A 19,219-nucleotide genomic window follows, 5' to 3' on the forward strand; every position below is an offset into this window, starting at 1 on the left:
TGAGGGAAAAGAAAATAACCTTTTAAATACACCTGGGATTTTTAATACTCACAGTAAAGTCCTTACATCAACGAATCAAGAGGAAGAGGTTGAAGAATCTTGTCGTGCTCTGTTGTAGAGTAGGGAATATAGATGGAGATGTTGTGGAGACACAGAATGATAGTCTGCTTGAATTCAAAGAAAAGCCAGGTGAGTCATTAATCAAGATCATGCCTAGATAATTTGCTGAAGGGCAACAGCACGGTTGACCCTACCTTTATGGCTTTGAGAGAACAGCTTATGGATATCACAGTAATTTTGACTGTGTGTTGTGTTTTAACCCCAGCTGGCAGCTAAGCACCACTCCACCTTGGTGGGATGGGGGAGAGAATCAGAAGGGTAAAAGTGAGAAAACTTGTGGGCTGAGATAAAGACAGTTTAATAGGTAAAGCAAAAGCCGTGCACGCAAGCAAAGCAAAACAAGGAATTCATTCACCACTTCCCATCGGCAGGCAGGTGTTCAGCCATCTCCAGGAAAGCAGGGCTCCATCATGCGTAACGGTGACTTGGGAAGACAAACGCCATCACTCCGAACTTCCTTCCTCTTCCCCCAGGTTTATATGCTGAGCATGAGGTCATATGGTCTGGAATATCCCTTGGGTCAGTTGGGGTCAGCTGTCCCAGCTGTGTCCCCTCCCAACTTCTTGTGCCCCCCAGCCCACTCGCTGGTGGGGTGGGGTGAGGAGCAGAAAAGGCCTTGGCTCTGTGTAAGCATTGCTCAGCAGTAACAAAAACATCTCTGTGTTATCAACACTGTTTTCAGCACAAATCCAAAACACAGCCCCATACCAGCTACTATGAAGAAAATTAACTCTATCCCAGCCAAAACCACCACACTGTGCAGCAGCAAGTGCTGGTTTGGGCCAGTTCTTCTATATATGTGTGAATTGACTATCCTTTTTGAAGTCAGTGCAGATATGCTGGTAACAATGCTGAGATCTGACCCTAAGTATTTACAATCTAAAAAAATCCTATCTTGTAGGTATGAAGTCTATTTAAAATAATTTTCTAAGCATTAGAGAGACCAACTGCTGCTAGTGGTTTTTAGAGGGTTGGAGTAATTATGCCCATGCACTGCACAATATAAAGCACTTATGACTACTATATGGATTGTTTTACTGGGGGGGTGGGGGGCTCGTCATTTGGAAAGGAAAAATAATCACTTATTCTCTTCTCTTTTTGCTTGTCACAAAGCCCATTGAAGTCAATGGGAGTGTTGCCATTGATTTGTGTGGGCTTTTGTCAGGCCCTGTATATGCTACGGCAAACTGGAGGGGGAAAAGGAGTATGGTTAAAGGGAAGAGAAGCAAGACGGGGGGGGGGGAGTTAAACACAGGCGAAGAATAGAGCCCTTTGTCTATTAATTGGGGTTTACATGGCTTGTGGAAAGCAGTGTTCCTCCAGCACTGGATCCCCCTGCCCCGCTATTTCATTTTTACATCTCCCATGTTAGTTGCTTTTCAGATCAATATAAAGCTAATGAACTATGCACTGTGTAGCACTAACCATAGCACTTTGCCACTCTGATGCATAGGAAAGGAAGGCATTGAATTGAACAAGCTTCTCTAGGATCAAAAAATGCTTTTTATTTCTGCAACTGATGCCCACTCTCTCTGAAACTTGTTGTCTGGCAGCAACACCTACACATATCACAGGAACTTTTCTCTGAGTTACTCAACAATATCTAATTGTTTGTTGTCTTTGGAGAGACAGGACCTGGTGGAACCATGGAGTTTTCCTGATGAAGCCTTGCCAACATGCCTCAGCTGAAACTGGAAGGGTTCACTGGACAATCCCAGTTCATTCCCATGTCCATTTTCTCCGGGTTACACCCACCAGAAGACAGTGACAACTGGTCACAATTAGAGAGGAAAAGTGCCATTGTATTTGACACTAGGCTGGACTCCGGAGATGTTCAGTCACTGGGTGTGTCTCAAACTGCTGGGTGACCTCGGGTAAGCCATTTGGGACTCAGACTTATGATCAGTTTATGACAATTTAACAAGCTATTGTGTCTCAGTTGAACAGCAGTGACTGTCCTTGTGTGCACTCTTACCAGGGCAAACACAGGCTGATGTGATCCAAAGTGGTTATAAGAGCAAATTAAGCCAGTGCAACCAACTCTGCTGCCATGAGATTGTATCCATGAGAATGCAACTAATCTGATTTAAAATATGGGAGGGTTTTTTTGTTATGCTTTTTTTCTGGATTGTTTTTAATCTTCACCAGTTCCCCAGTGCAGGTCACTCTGCAATGTTGGGCATACAATGGCAGTGCTGATTTAACCTGTAGTGAAACAGGTCTAGTTACTTTGCCCTTACTGTGCAGTAAGAAGATGTGCATGGAGACAGCAGATCAACTGATGCTTGAAGATATTTTAATATGGTTATGAGCCTGACCGATTAGATTCAAATCAGCAAAGCACCTAAATATCTCTGTGCATCAGAGTGTTTGTTCCCCATGTAAAAAGGGAGGAATCTTTACCTCCCTCTTCTCCCTTCTCTGTCCAGATCATAAACCGTATAGTGGAGATGCTCTCACTCCATGTTGGTAAAGAGTCCAACACAATGATAGACTAATCTTATCTGAGATCTACGTACAAGTAAAAATAAATCACAAGAGTAATAGAGGGGAAAGTGTGCTCATCTGTCAGTGCAGAAAAGCAGAAGGCAGCAATCAACCTCTGGGTTCATAAGCTTTGTTGTCTGCCAATTAGTTCTGATCTCAGAGTAGTGATAAAGGTATATCCTGAGCCTCCTTTCACTAGGTAATTTCTCTCAGTAGGACTTTTTATTATTATCTTAAGTGTTTTTTTTATAAAGTAGTGATTTTGGTAGAGAAACATTATCTTAATAGTACGGTAACATGTGAGTTATTATTTTACACTGCACACACGCACTTCCTATTCATAGGGCAATGTTTTAGTCCAGTTTTCTATCTCTTTTGGTGGTCAAACAAAATAACACATGTATTTGTCTGCATGAGTTAAGGATGATGTAGGACCTACATGAGAGCACTGAAGAAGGATGAAGTCAAAAAAGAACTCATGGAGTAGAAGACAGATATCCAGTACCACAAAGAGGAGCCTGCCCCTCAGGGGCTGCAAGGTTTTGTCTCAGAGAATGAGGAAGATAGAGTCCAGCCACCACTGGGTTGTGAAAATGAACTGCTTCTTGCAGAAGAGGCTGTACATCAATTTTACTACATAGATTTAATTTTATGCTTGTAAGTCTGCTGAATTGATATGCATTAGCTCTAGAGAAATTGTTCTTTGCTCAGCTGGTTTGCACTCAAAAGCACAGTATTTACAGTTTGTTCTTAGGTGCTGAGTAACAACAACTATGTGTTGGTTCTTATAATTATGATCACATTTTACCATGACAGTAAATACTGGAGTTAAAAAGAATGTGCAAAGAGAGGGGTCTGGATGGGTCACAGTCAGGCTGCCACCCAACTCCTCTAACAAGGGCTTCACACCAGCATGTTCCAGGTCTCTGAAATGATTTCTCTTCTAATGTAGTAGCTACTAGCTAGCAGTTAAATTTCTGTCTATAGAAAATGGGTCCAGCTGGCTCTGTTTCCTCTCCCTTGAGAAACTCTTCAAGGTTCTAGGTTCCCACAGCCAGGCTTCCATGGCTTCAAAGGCATAATTTGGCACATGCCCACGGGGCATGCGTTTGTCAAAGTACACATACAAAATTTCACTGTTGAAGATTTGTGCCCCAGGGAACCTTCCACTCTGAGGTGAAATTACTTCTTTCCAAATGCCGTACGTCAACTATATAAGCATACACCCTTTAACATAATAATAGTGACTTCCAAATGCAAAGACATAGCCTCTGATTTACAGCAAGCATACCCACCACAGATTACCTCTTAAGATATCTGAAGGCAAAGTATTATAGCAAGAGCTATTTACCTTAGATTCTGCCTCATTACAAATCATCCTCGTATATTATGCGGGAGGAACAATAAAACAATCTCCTATTACCCCTTAGAGAGTGGCAGACAGATCAAAATGCTCTCGTTTCTTACTACTCCTCATTCAGACAGCCATAGTGCTCAAGTCTAACCTCCTAAACAAGCCACACCTTTTTGAGACAACCCAAGTACTGTTTTTTTTTCCCACCACACACAACTTTTTATGAGGGAGGAATACTGAATGACAAGTAGTGCTCCTTCATGGAAAGAAGCCACGTGAAGTTTGTTCAACAGGTGAGACACCCAAGCAACCTGCCCAGTGGATCTGTTCTCAGAGCGTTCTTGTCAGATCATCCATTCTCATAAGCTCGCTCCATTTGACAGTGTCATTTTTGACACAGACATGAGTAACCACGGATGCCCTTGAGAAAGATTTGGCAATGTACCATGTCCCAATACACACGAACTAGTGTTTGTGTCACTTGACTGCTACTGTCCCAAAGTAGAGTGTTCAGACTGACTAGTTGTCTAGGCTCCCACTTCAGCCAATGGAGAAAGACAGGCTGTACTATTTTTCAGAGATATCTAACTTAGATTTCTTTGTTAGAGTATGGTGACATGTTTCTGGAAGTGAGCATCTGCCTCCGTAACTATAAAAGAGGCATAGACAACTGAGTTATCGTAGATACCAAATTCTTAGACAGCTAAATTTAAGGTGATGAATATCATCCAAGTGGGTGAAACAAGATGCCCAGAGAACAGCTACATAGGGAAAGTAAAAATGTGTAAAAAAATCCAACCGCGACTGAATGTTCAGCATCCTACAGATTTTCCTCTGTGCCTAGTTTATGAAGGATCAGAATAGCTTCCAATCAGACCAGTTTTGCTTTTCAGTTACAGCTGTGGAAGTGCAGTATGGTTTTAGCACTAGAGATCCAAATTAACTGCTAATCAGGAGGGTGACATGTACTGCTTGATGCCACAGGAAGAGTAGAACGTGTACGCTTCAGGTTCCTGCAGAGCTCATCCCTGTGCTCATCTCTCCAACTAGTTTTCATCTCATCTGATGGCTTCAGCAGAAAGGCTTGTGCAGGCAGGGTTGAAACCAGCAAAATAGGTAGACCCCTGTCTGCCATTTTATGTACCATTTGGTGCACAAAATCCGGTCTCATTGATTGTTTCAGGGGAAGGAGGGGATGGGACCTTAGGCACTGAATTAGGGCTTAGCTGTCTAAGCCAGCTTTGAGGATGAGGCCTAAGCACCTACATACTGAGCCTGGAGGGACTCTGTTCTCATGGAAGGACACTGCTCTGGAACTCACCTCCCACTTTGGTCTCACCGAACCTGAACCTCTTGTCCTGTAGAGCACTGGTATCTTCTCAGGCTCATTCCTGAGGGCTGGTTTAAGTTTCAGGAGAATTTCTTTTAGTGAAAAATGGCTAGTGTCAGTGTTGCTATCTCTTAAAGCATTTTGCATTTGCAATAATTTCTGTACATGCGGCTTTTGATTCATTACAAAGTAATGAATTTAATTCATTACAACAAGATTTAATTCATTACAACATCCTTAGCTTTCTCAGGACAGCATAGGTTTGTCTGTAGTCTTCCCTTTAGTCTGTTCCGTTACCTATAATATTACTTTCTTTGACACAGATGGCCACAAATCAGAGCTTGTTCTGGTTAGGAAGCTAAACCATTGATGGAGTCAAGCCTTTCTTGGATGCAGTTGCACCTATTCACAAAGAACGTGCAAACTCCCCTTTCTCTGACTCCAGATGCAATCAAACCACCAAAGACAGTATCTTTGCTTATAGCATCACATTTTTTTGTTCAGTACCCCCAATAAGCTCTCCCTTTAGGCATTTATGCCTAGATAGCTTCCTTTTAGCTGCTGTGTTTAGAGCTTTTTTCTCTCTCTGTCTCAGCTAGCTTGTTTTCTTGTACAAGCATACACAAAAATACACCCTTACCCAAAGCAATAACCAGCAGTACCATCTGCCCACATTATTCAAGATTTAGAGTGCACTTTTGCCTTGTCTTGGAAACCTGTATTACCTCATCAAAGAACTTACTTGGCTCTGTTATCTCAAATGAAGGGTGGTGGTTACTTCCATCAACTTCAATGACTTTTGCTAATCTTCAACTATAATACATCATGTTCACCCTGCCTTTGCCCTTACAGGATTTTCTACTTGCTTATCTTTCATTTATCTCTGTATTGCTTTATTTGGCATTAAAATACAGATTGGAGGTTCTGGGGCTAGATTCCCCTCTTACTGACACAGTTCCACTATCTTCCATCTCCTCACATACTAGATAGTGGAGATACTTTTGGTGCACATCTATAAATGAAAGAAGAGATAGAGCCTTGGCTTTTCATTACTTTTGTCAACTCCTGCTAGTTTTTTGTTTTGGTTTGGTTTATTTATTATTTCTCTGATAGCTCAACTTTTTTTTAGTTGACTTTTGAAGAGAGCTGGTAACTTTAAGCAGCACTAAGGGAGAAGACAGAGCTATCTGAGAACTGCAAGGAAATTGCATCTACATTAAGAGAATAGAAGTTAAAGGCAGGTTTTTGTCTATCAAACAATCAGCTCTGGAATTAGGCAAATAATGCTCACAGTTAGGAAGATATTAACTGCTAAAGCTTTTAGCTGTTTCCCCTGTCAAACAACATCTGATGTCCAACAGCCACGCTGACAGGGATTCACTTATGTCATAGACTTTCTTTGGGGAGAAATACAAAGCAACATATGGGTCAGTATGACCCACCCCTTCATTACAACTGTGGAAATGCAGTTTTTTTACAACAGAATAACATCTCTGTGATACCTTGGTTGTCAAAAACCACAATTATAGTCATTGTTTATGCATTAGGGAAACCTCATCCTAAATCTGGCACCATATGGGGGTGAAAAGAGCAGCTGCTGACATTTCAGGATAATCATTATGAACTAGCTGCAGATATGACTCAGCATGATGAGCCTGACAACAAGAAGCGGAAAAAAAGCAAAGCAGCATGGGCAGGTTTCAAATGTCACTTCAAGGCACCAGCCCAAATTCATTTCCAAGGGGAGAGACTTTCAACACACAGAGAGTAGGACAGCTCCTTACGAGCTCCACACGGAAAGCCTGGACAGGACTCCAGACCAACATAACCAAAAGGGTTGTTTATGTTTGTGTGTGTTGTAATCCAAGGGAGAAAAATAATTAATAACTGCCTGGGAAGGGTTTGGGATTATTGTTTTCTCTCTTCATTTTTGCGAAAAATGAAACTATGCCAAGCATAACTATGCAAGCAGCCCCACCTCCCTGTTTTCAACCCCTCTCTGAAGCAGTAGCTCATCGCTTTTCAGTGAGTTTGGAGTTCAAGAGATTGCTTTTGATCAGAAAATAAAGGAGATATTTGGCTCCTTCCATGGAGTCCCCCTGGTATTATTCAACATCCCTGAATTCTTTCACCCGGCTACTACCTTCTCCACTGCAATATACCTATTCCCTTCCTATGATGTCTGCAGAAAATCTCACTGTTGATGACCTTCTGAACGTTTTACTCTCTGGACCTTTTTTTACCCCTCCATTCTTGGAGTGTTGATTTCCCAAGGCAGGGATGCTCTTTTTCTGCATACATCTGAAACATGGATATGCTTTCACTGTCGTGGATGAATCATTGTGACAGAAAGACACTACTCACAACGTCAGGAAAATGCTAGACTGTTGCTACATATGTCCAAAGCCAAGTTCTAGTGCATTAGATATGGCAAGAAATAATAGTTGCATTTACTCCATAAATATGTACTCCACATACCTTGTGTCAATCTCAGCCTTTTGGTCTGGAAGATTGTGTCATTTTTAAGGAAGAATTCACATGCTCTGACCTCTGACTTGATGAGAGGCAATCCATTAGAAAACCAAAATGCAAGTGCTTCCTTCAGAAAATGCCCGTTTTGGCAATAGATGAGGAAGTTCAAGTAGCACCTGTCTCAAGGCTGCGATTCACTCATACTTTTATGGCAGGGCTGTTCACGTCATCCATTCATCATGTGGTGGGGGCATGCCTGAATTAGGATGGATGCAATTCCTGGTTGTAATGGTGTAGAGGCCACAGGGCCTTGGGCAAAAACGATGCTAAGACTAAGCTTCTGGGCACCTTTTTGCCAATTTAGCAGCTTGCAATTCATTGATTCCCTGTGACTGAGGGCTTCAGTGAAGGATGTGACAGCAATGTGTGGCTATAGGTTGAATAAGTTATTCTGGCCTTTGGAAGCTGGCCCAGAGACCATAGGTTGGGCATTTCTCCTTTATTTAAAAAAAAAAAAAAGTCATATATAGAATCAATAGAATAATAAATTGAGGCCCTCAATTGATTTGTAGGTAGATGCTAAGTTTTTCAAAACACTGCAGGGAATTTAGATGTGTGTCACAACCTCTCCTGTCCCATTTTGAAAGAAAGTCTCTGCTGTTTTGGCAATTTTTGTAGATTCTTCCACAGCTCAAATATTCTGTTTGCTTCTAATATTAGGAACTCAAATTCCTGTTATGCCAATTCGAAAAGATACTATCTACGAGCTAATAAATATATTTCAATAATTTTCCTGCCTACTTTTGGCTGTGTAGGAGGGAAATGAAGCTAAAGAGTCTATGACCTGTGCTCTTATAGTAGACAACTGAATATTTATGTGTTTATAATGGATACATGTTCAAGGTTCAGGATTGCTATCTGTACCTATTATTACTGTTGTTTTATCATCATTATCATTTTGCACTGTGGTAGGGATCCCCCTAAAGATCAAAATCCCTTTGTAACAGACTCTGCATGAAGAAAGCGAGAGGCCCTGCTCCCATGCTAGTCACCTCTGCTTAAGCTTCAGCCACACAAGCATTTTACTTATGAAGTAGCCTCTGAATGTGTAGTGTTGGACATCAGGGATGGAAAATACCTATCAGCTGAACTAGGTCTACCATACCGTTCACCCAGTTCTTTGGAGAATATGGCTATGGCTACATCTTTACAGATGCATGGCTATATCTGTTTTTGTATAATTTGACTTGTTTACATACTCTGTTGATTGCTCTACTGATGGCTCTTTAATGTCTTGGACATTTTATCTAGTGTATTCTTGCACAACATTGAGATCTTGTCTCTGTGAAGTCTTAAGTATCATGTGACTTGATTTTCTGGAGAGAGTTCCCTGCAGTTCAGGACAAGGGATGTGATTGATTGGTGCTGAAAGTTTAGAGCTATATGGTTATGGGGAGTCTTCATCCTGTGTTGTGTACTGCAATGAGCTGGTGCTTCACTGTTCTTCTGGAGAAGCTGCTCTCCTGTGATGCTAACAGTTCTGATGCATAACTACAACAAATGTAATTTTTCTTGCAGAGAAGCAATATGTGATTCTAATTTAACATGGACCTTCTAGATAATTCCTCTCTTATTATTATTTGAAAACCAATATATTTCCTTCACAGTGAGATGACATCCATCGTGCAGTCAAATGACTATTGCTTACTGGAAAGGCCATTTAGATAAAGCTGTGGCATACATTGTAGAACTGTTAACTCAGGGCAGAAACACAGTTATGACTGAGGTGTCAAGAATAACTGCTGAATTGCATTGTCTGTTCATGAGTTTTATTGCTTCATATTTTTCTTCATCCTTAGTATGATCTATTATAAAGAATGGGAAAAATTACAATGCATTGGTTAAAAACCCCACATGTTTATAACACAGGCAAAATCTTGCATTGTGGCTGTGTAACATACTCTGTCAGACCAGTGAAACTGATGTGAATAACCATAAGATTTTTGCTCACCTTCAACAACACCGACAAAACTGTTGCAATATCTTAACTGAACCGTCATTCTCAATGTGCTGTTGACTCCACAGCCTACAGTGGGAGAACTGTGTTCACGGCAGCCACGGTTAGTTTTTCCAGCTGTGATGTTGCAATACTGATTTAGATGCCAAAGCAGAAAAAGTTGTTTTTTTAAAACAACAATGGTAGCAAAACCTGTCCTTCTAACAAATGTATGGTATTTTTCCTCAGTTCGTTTTTAAGACATTATGTTTCTCTTCCTATTTAACAGTATACAGAAGGAAACAATAAAACTTGCATCCCAGATCTGAAGAGTAGTTTTTGGGCTGTGCTGGGTCTAGAGGAAAATAAGGAGCAGGAGGCTAAGCCAAGGACATGTGTGGAGACTGGCACCATGAAAATACTCCAAATTCCTGGTCCGATCCCCTCTGCTTTTTGTATGCCCATTCTAGGCAATGTGACAATGTGTTTGCTTACTGGTTATATCACCACTGGAGACAGAGTGTCCTCTGGGGCTCCTCCAATAGGAGGATGATTTGTTGGTTTAGCAATCATTAACTCATCCCTATTTTTTTTCAATGCAAATTAAAGTCGGCAGTAGAGCAGGCTCATGCTGCTCAGTGGCAGCTCCTTGGCAGCTCCTTATGCTCTCTGGTTAGGTCCCCTATGCCAACCAACACATGGACTTCAGCAATTGTTTGGAGTGCTTCAGCTGGCTTGTAATCAGACATATCTTCCCAGAGATGTGCTGGCAGGTAACTGAAAGAGCTCTCAGAAAACATCTAGGGTTTTCATTAAAACCACTAATGCATATATTAGCTAAGTTATTTACAACTGGAAGTAAGCAGCTGGACACCATGTATGCATGTATCTAATCATCTAGTGAAACAAGAGTTTTAGGTTACTGAGCAGTTAGAACTAGGGTATTTAGGTACATGCAAATAATTTCAGTTTGGGATGAGGTCAGTAGTCTCAACTGATTTCTGAGGCATTCATGGGAAGGTGTCTGTAACATTCAAAAGGCTGCTGACAACATCAATCAAAACCTATTATGTGACATGTTATTTGCTTGGAGATCTGCTGTATTAAGATGCCATGTGGTTGGAATCAGATAATTTTAATTGTTATCATATGTAATTGTCAGCCACATAATCGTGTCTGACCGATCTTTAACAGTGTTTGTTTTTCAGACTTCTTTCCTGAGGCCCGAGCTCTTTGTGGATTACTTCAGTGGTCTTTTTAATATCAAAAGAAAAACTAAAGTTTTCAGAGACCGGACATCGCAGTGATCCTACATCTAAACAATAGAGTGTCTGATGTTAAACCAACATTGTAATCTGACTTTCCCAAAAATTTCAGAGCTCATTATAAAATGCTATTTAGCTGTAAAAGCAGCAGTGGAACCTTTTGTTCTAACCATGCAAAAGCAAACAGACAGATTCTGCTTTTAGTCACACTGTTTTGAATGGATTTACTCTCTGTTTTTGCTAATGTAACTGGCTCAGCAAGTTTCCGGAAGATATTATATGCGTCAAAATGGAAGAGGGGGGAGGATGCTAACAGTTATTAATTATTGTTATTTGATAGAGGCAGAAAGTATCTGAAGACATATTGTGGTTCTAATTATTTAAAAAATAACACTGAAGCACACACATAGTTCAAAGCATAGGTGGTGGCATTTTTTTCATGATTAGTGTGTTAATATTTGCTAAACTAAGATGAGTTCCGTTTCTTCACTGTATTTCACCTCAGGTTTGTATCTAACAAATAAGGGTTGTTGTCTCCAGCAACTTGCAATGTTGCAAGACGAGTGGTATTGTAGACTTTACTATACTTTCTAAATGTTTGGTAAACTTTTTCTTTCATAAGATTCCTTAAGGTAAGATTAAACAATGATAATCCACCTCCTTAGAAGATGGTTCTTAATAAGCAATTGTCTTAATGAGACGTACCACAGGCAGATGAGGAAATGTTGGCTCTGGTAAATTTGCATACATTCATACTCATAGAATATGATCAATTTGCTTATATATCTTTACACTATCTCAAGTTATTCTTATGTTAAACAAAAAACTCTGGTTTTGGCTATAGTGTGTCTTCCTCTTGGCCTTAAGAGATCATAAAATGTATCTGGTATATCCCTGGAAAGTTTTTTCCAACAGATAAGCATCTTTATTGTTAAAAAGGCACCTTACTTTCAGTCTACCTTGCTTAAGTTTCCAGCCCATGGTGCTCTTGCTAGATGGAGGAGTCCTTTCTTACTTGGTATTTCCCCCCTGTGAATTACTTATGTGTACAACTAACCTCTTCCCATCTTCTTTCTGATAAACTAAACAGACGGAACTCTTTAATTTTTTTTTTTTTTCCTGCAAGGAATTCTCCTTTGCATAACTTTGTGGTTTTTTCCTGTGCCATTCCCGATTTCTGTTTGACTGCCCAGTTTTCATCATTGTATACCATCCTGACAAACTCATGTCATTCACAGATTGTATTTAGGGATATGTTTACATGACCACTGGTGAAATTGCTAAAGAATATTAAGCCTTGTACAGAACTCAAGGGAACATGGGGAACATTCATTCAATCACAAATCCCAGCTGATGCCTAGTTTTTTGAGATCTGTCAGCCAGTTTTTAATCCATTTGATATGTGTTTTATTGCTCTTACACAATGATAAAATCATAATAGTATGTCAATTTCTGTGGATATTAATTTTACCCTTCCTTGCTTCTTGTTCATTCTGCACTACTGCAGCAGCTGAGTGCCTTCCACATAGAATAAATGCCATTAAAGAAGTCCCCTTGAAGAGACTTCGTAGTATACCTGGCACTTTCCCTGCATCAGGATTTAACAGCAAGTAATTTATTTGACTATTGTGCACATTTTGTTAGTGGTTGAATACCTACTTGACTAAGCTGATATCAATAGAGGATCTGATGGTGTAAACGCTTAACCGCATATATTAATCGTGTGTTACCTTCCAGTCTTCACTTTGATTTGAACAAAATATTATAGTATATATCCAGGGAGTATAAAAAGAAAGGCCATTAATGACACACACAAACAAAGACAATATTACATTTGAAATTGTGGCTCCGAATTTCAAAGCATGATGAGTTTAGTGTCTCATGATAAAAGCTGATCCATTGTAAGTGCTAAAACCAGCATATGTACTATTAAAATCAGGAACCTATGTTGTTGGTATTCTTCAAGTTACATAATTGAATGAGATGTGCGTAACCAATTTAACTATAATGCAATGACAGGGAAATTAGCTTCTACAAGCTTTGACTATTCAGTATGTTTAATGTACCTAGAGCCCCAAAATACATGTATTTATTACCAAACCTTGTGGATAAACAGAAGTAAATTGGCCCTGAGAAAACCTGCTGATAACAGTATTCTGTAGTTGGCATTCAAATAAATTGTTTTCAGTACAACTACTGTAGAGTATTTGTACCTAGAGTCTGAAAGACATTAAATACAAGACTAAGCAATGCCAAAAAACTCGGTCCTGTAGCTAATATATATTAATACTAACAGCATGTATAACATAAATATGCCTAAATGCAGCGTAACTAATATGTAATTAGTATAACAGTATTAGGTAAGTGCAAAAGGAGCTGAGAGGAGTTGATGTTCACAAGGTAAAGATCCATGTATCACCATGACCTTGTTGAGGCTATTACAGGTTTTCTGACCTCCAGATTCTGCAGAGAAGGTGAGGAATCATTATGGTATCTCCAAGTGCAAGACTTCTTCATTTGCATCAGAATTGATTTGCTGAGCAAGGAGAGGACGGTTGTTTTGGTTTGGGTTTTTTTTTAACATGAGTGTCTGGCAGCTCCTCTCTAGTTACTCATCTGAAGAAGACACTTGAGATACATGACTTCATCAAAAATAACAGGGTAAAGTAGGACAAAGTCTAGGAAAAATGGTGTTTTAGTCTAGAAGGAATATCAGTTGTGGACAAAAATCTTCATTCTGTCCAATAAGAAATCCTTTTATGACTGCAGCAACCTCAAAAGTGGACATCATAGAATCATAATCATAGAATGGTTTGGGTTGGAAGGGACCTTAAAGATCATCTAGTTCCAACCCCCCTGCCTTCCACTAGACCAGGTTGCTCAAAGCCCCATCCAACCTGGCCTTGAACACTTCCAGGGATGGGACATCCACAACCTCTCTGGGCAACCTGTTCCAGTGCCTCACCACCCTCACAGTAAAGAGCTTCTTCCTTACATCTAATCTAAATCTACCCTCTTTCAGTTTAAAGCCATTAGCCCTTGTCCTGTCACTACATGCCCTTGTAAAAAGTCCCTTGCCAGCTTTCTTGTAGATCAAAGGACTCCTGAACTCGGGAGGGCATTGATGCTCTTCAGCTTTGAAAATAAGTAGAGATATTGTTGCAATAACTTGGGCTATTGACTACAAATCAGATGATGGCTTTTGATAATTTTCTTCCAGATCACTAGTATGAAAGGGGATTTGTAAACCAGAAACGTCTCCACCTTCCTCAAATAGTAATAAAAAAAAATCCAGCAAAACAAACAAGCAGTTGGCTAAATTCAGCAATCACATACATGTGCCATTTCCCATTTGTAATCAATGAGAAACTTCTGTATACACCCCAGGGAAAAATCTGGCTCATCATATGTAACACTTTAATATTAAATTTAGGATGATTAATGATCAAGTCAGTAGCTGTGTAATATTTGTGAATTCTATTCTACCACTGCTTAACATTATATTATTTTTAAATTTACAGCTGCCATGGAAAATGACCAGAAATCTACAATCTGAGAAAACCCATCCATCATCTTCAGGCAGTCTTCCAATCTGTTAACTTTAGCTGCTACTAGTAAGTGTCTCAGTCCAGGAAAAGCAATTATTACAATGTTTTACAGAATAGCTTCCAGATAGCATATGATGTAAACTGCTCTTGGGCAACATTTCTTCTAAGGAAGCAGCCTTTTTTTCTTCAGTAAGCAACTTTACCAATGCAAGTGTGATAAAAACAGAGGTAAAGAGGAAGAGCTGCTGGAAGTGGGGATTGACTGTAGCTACTGTGCCCATTCACACCTTCCAAAGACTTGGATCACGATACTTTGTAAAGCCCTTGTTAGGGGTTTTATCAGTGTGCAGACTCTTTCAGTAAGGATAAGAGATATTACATGTGATCGAGATGTAGTCACTAACATGTTACATAGGGCCAAATCAGGCATCCTGTTTTGACTGCAGGTTCACATCCAGAATGTGGTATTATTTCACCTACTATCATCTAACATATATAACCAGCAATGCAAAACAGGCCCAAACTCAGCGCATTAGCATCTCTGTTTTGATTCCTGCTATTTTGAGGTCCTTAATGAAAATGCAGCATCACTGCAGGCAGTTGCCTGCAGTCAGTACCCTGATCAGTACGCTTGCACATGGCCTGATCAGTATGCTTGCACATGGCAGTCACTTGCATTTTTTTTCAGTGCTATATCTCCACAGCACATGCTCCACATGCTGCAGTGGCAACAGGTTGCTGTGAAGGTGATCACTGGCCTGGAGGGATGGAGGCCTCTCTCCACATCGTTAGATGACTTACGTGGATATCCTGCAGATGTAGACAGGCCAGTGGATGAACTCAACTGAGCTCCGAATACAGAGAGATTCCTCTGAGAGAAGGGGAAACCAAAGGAGGAGAGGGTCAAAGGAGCAGTGTATGGTTAATCTAGGACTACCTTCACTGTAGCCTGATTTCTGTAACGAGAGACCTCTGGTGAGGGATTGAGGAGGAAGACTTGACAACTCCTCTATGACAACAGACATACATTGGCAAAACTCTACTTTAGGATCTTAGAGCCAATGCGTTTAGGATCAGTCAGATAATCATATGGTGGCATCTCACCAAGCCTCTCTGATTAGTTTTGGGGGCGGGTTAATATCACACCTCTTTATTGAAAGTTCCTCACTACTAGTTCCTGGCTGTTCTTCACACGTCCTTGTAAGCAGATGTTAGCTCATGAGTAACTTTGGAATCAATTCAGTCTGCCCCTGCTAGACTGCTTGATCTTGATGGCTGTTGTTAGCAGATGACATTCAGCATGCTTCCAGACACCCATCTACCTCATCAGACTGAATAACTTGTCTTTTCAATTCCACTTCTGTGGCATATTATAGATCGTCTTGGCGTGTTTGGATTTCTGATTGCAGACTTGCTTTCTGATCCTTGAAGAATTTGACACTAAGAGGAAAGCATGGTCTGGATTCCTTCTGAAAATTTCACATTAATGTGCTATATTTTTCTGCATAATATGTAATCCAAACCTAGATACCCATTTCCTTCGCAAGCAAAAATTTGGTCTTGAATACCATTGTTAAGTTGTTTGCTAGGAGGAATGAGATCAACAGGACCATGGTACACATTTAATCTTTGTTTAGCAATTGGTTCTTTTCATGACTAAATTAAGGAGACACATATACTGGAAGGTTTGAAACCATAATTTGCCTGGCTTAAACCAAACTGTTCAGTATATCAAGGTGTTTGCTTTAAATCATCAAACCTGTTTTGGCCAGCAGATGTGCATACATACAAACGTGTATATATATATATTTTCTTAAAATATGTGTAGGCATTCAGCCTAATACATATATATATGTGCATTCCTTATATATATTATTTGGATATAATTTGTATGTTAATTCCTCCATATAAATAATGTAAAATTCCTTCTTATATATACATCCACATACACATACACATGTTCCTTCTCAATATGTCCTCTTGCCTTTAACTGTTGAAGACTGATGGATGCCAGCAAACAATCTGATTTTGATGTCTAATTAGAGGGTAAGATACATTGCTGAAAGGTCAACAGTTGGTGTTTGGGAGTTCTTGGCTCCCTGGACACCCTGCAAATAAGTGCCTGGAAAGGCTGATCTTACCATAAGGCTTGTGAGCTGATCAGAGTTTGGCTATAGGAAGGTCTATACTCTTCATGCAAGTCATAGGCAGTTTAAAATATTCATCAACTTAGTTACGTGTCCTTTGTTCTCCTGGGCAGTATTACTACTGTAGTGAGATGGAAGGTGTTAAAATTATCTGTTTTCCCTGGCATAGGGGGAATAAGAGCTTCTGCCTTACCACATTTTTTTTGCTTCATGTAACTGTTTTTGGGCATTAGTGATGTAACGTATTAAAATGTGATCATGAAATTGTAAGCAGGAAACATTTAATGGTATCTGCTTGATTCCTGACAGCATTATGCTATCTGTAATGACGGGAAAGATGAAAATAAGTGTGACATTTCTTACTTGGCAAATGCTCTGTAGCACTAACAGAAATTCCAACAGTCAGATGATTTGAAGGCTAGGAATTATTATAGGCCTAGTGAACTGAAAAAGTGCTACTTCTTGCTGTCTATTATAGCAGAAGATTCTTTTAATTAAATATGTAAATTAAGATGTGTATGAGCAACAGATATGAAATTTAAAGCCGTGCTTGCCATTAGTTTGAAACCAGAAATCATCACTGCTTTCCTAGAGACATCCATTTTCAGTGAGAGTGACTCTGTTCTTTCTGGAATTACTCTGTTATGTTATTTTACAGCAATGTGCTCAGCCTGTAAAGTACAAACCATTAATGAATTTTTTTTTTCATCAAGATACTAATTTTCCTGTTTAAGACAATCTTGTTCTCTAAATCCTTTCAGACCTATCACCCAGTTTATGTGTACAACAGGTCTTTTGACAGTTCTGTATCTCTTCCTAAAGCAAAAAGTCAGAGGAAAGAAAAAGGAGTTCTTGGGTCTAAGTATTTGAAAAGTACTGTGGTCTAGATGCCACTAAAGCACAAGTGTAACAATACATATTTAAAAAAAAAAAATCACTAGATGTAGAATACAACATTCCAGACATTTGATTGTATTCAAATTCATATCAGCCTTTTATCTGGGTAATTTACCCTACTGAGAGGTATGGGAAAATGGGTGGCATTTTTTCAGTTTTGTACTTTGCAACTTATTGAGGTCCCCAAATTCATATTTCCTTACATTCTTCCTTTGTACTCACTGTGTTTGTCAGAAGAGATGTGTGAATGAAAATAGATCTGAATTCTGCATTGCTTTTGGGGCTTGGTTCAAAGAGGATTGGCAGCCATAGAAGGATCTCATCAAAGGCTTCCATGACTTCTAGTCACATCATTAATGAAGACCTTTTGAACATTTTGGTCTTCTGCCTTCCATATGAAGAAAAATAATGATCCTGCCTTTGAAAAAGGTTTTGAAATTGCCAGGGATGTAGATATTAATCGCTGTTATACCTCCTTACAAGCAGTAAGAAATGAAATACCGTTTAACAGAAAGAATGTGTTTTATTATATTTACAACAATGGAACTGGAATATAACCTTTTTATTTAAAAATCAAGCTGCAGATTAAGTTTTGATTGCAGTGTTTTGTACTGAAAATAAGAATAATGGAAGCAATTAAGTATTCATAGTCCTGCTCTCACACAAACACCTTCCATGGTGAGTCTGTTTATGCAACTGAGTGTGCCATACAATTGTTTTTATTACCTTCTTATAAAACAGCCTGTATAAAACACTTTTTTTGATTGTTTCTTTGTGTATTGTTGAGTGTGTTTGCATTCTAAAGGGCTTTGCCTCATTAAAGCAATTACCATAAACTTGCTCTAGTTTGTTGCTTTTTTTCCCCCTTCTCCCTCTGAGCACTAGAAATATTCATAAAGAGCTCTTGCCCAGCCGGGATGTTCTGCATCTCCCAAGGCTAGCAGTGGGAAGCTTCATTCCAAGCACAAAAAAAATCTGTGGAGATTTTCTTTAGCTGGAGCATCAAAACAGCAGTGAGCCTGAATGGGGAGGGGTGGAAATGTGGTTGAACTCTGCTGGCTCTAGCAGCCTCTGCCCTCCCTCGTTTTGACACAACCATGAGAAGAGCGGAGACTTCCAAGTACAAGCTTTGCCATGTGAGGGGTGGAAATAAAGGAAAGGTGGATGGGTCTGTTACAGGGCAAGATTCTGATTGATTCTCTTATGGGTTTTGTGGTTTTCAAGGGGGCAGGGCCATTCTTCACCTCTGCCCGTGATAGTCCCCACCCTCTGCCCACATCTAGGATTCACTTAATCAGATGGAAGGGACCTCCAATTTCTCCCCATAATACCTCAGGTGCCCCTGCTCAGCTGGTGATGTGTAACCTATGTATAACACCTACCAAGGATTTCAGCAATTTGTTTCCTACTGCTGGTGGGGGATGAGGAGAGAGAACTTCTCTCTAGGGTTGCACCTGGGTGAGCACAGCTACAAGTTGACTGAAAGCATGGTGAAAAATAAGGCGGAGCCTATGCTGTGGAAAGGCTGATGAAGTAGTCTCCAATATTGTTCCTTGAATCAGCTTAACTAAACTTAAATCTAAACTTCTTAGAAAAATGAAGA

General features: G+C 39.8%; 1 long non-coding RNA gene across 1 annotated transcript; it reads left to right on the forward strand.

Annotated features, from left to right (window-relative positions):
* The first annotated feature begins 1,754 nt into the window (after nucleotides 1-1,754).
* LOC115339902 lies at nucleotides 1,755-18,452 on the forward strand. Its single transcript, XR_003922858.2, has 3 exons — nucleotides 1,755-1,994; nucleotides 12,532-12,634; nucleotides 14,546-18,452. It is a non-coding gene; the product is annotated as an uncharacterized LOC115339902 (long non-coding RNA).
* Nucleotides 18,453-19,219: the final 767 nt, after the last annotated feature.

The sequence above is a fragment of the Aquila chrysaetos genome, chromosome 3 (genome assembly GCF_900496995.4).
Source record: "Aquila chrysaetos chrysaetos chromosome 3, bAquChr1.4, whole genome shotgun sequence".
In the NCBI taxonomy this organism is placed as follows: Eukaryota; Metazoa; Chordata; class Aves; order Accipitriformes; family Accipitridae; genus Aquila; species Aquila chrysaetos.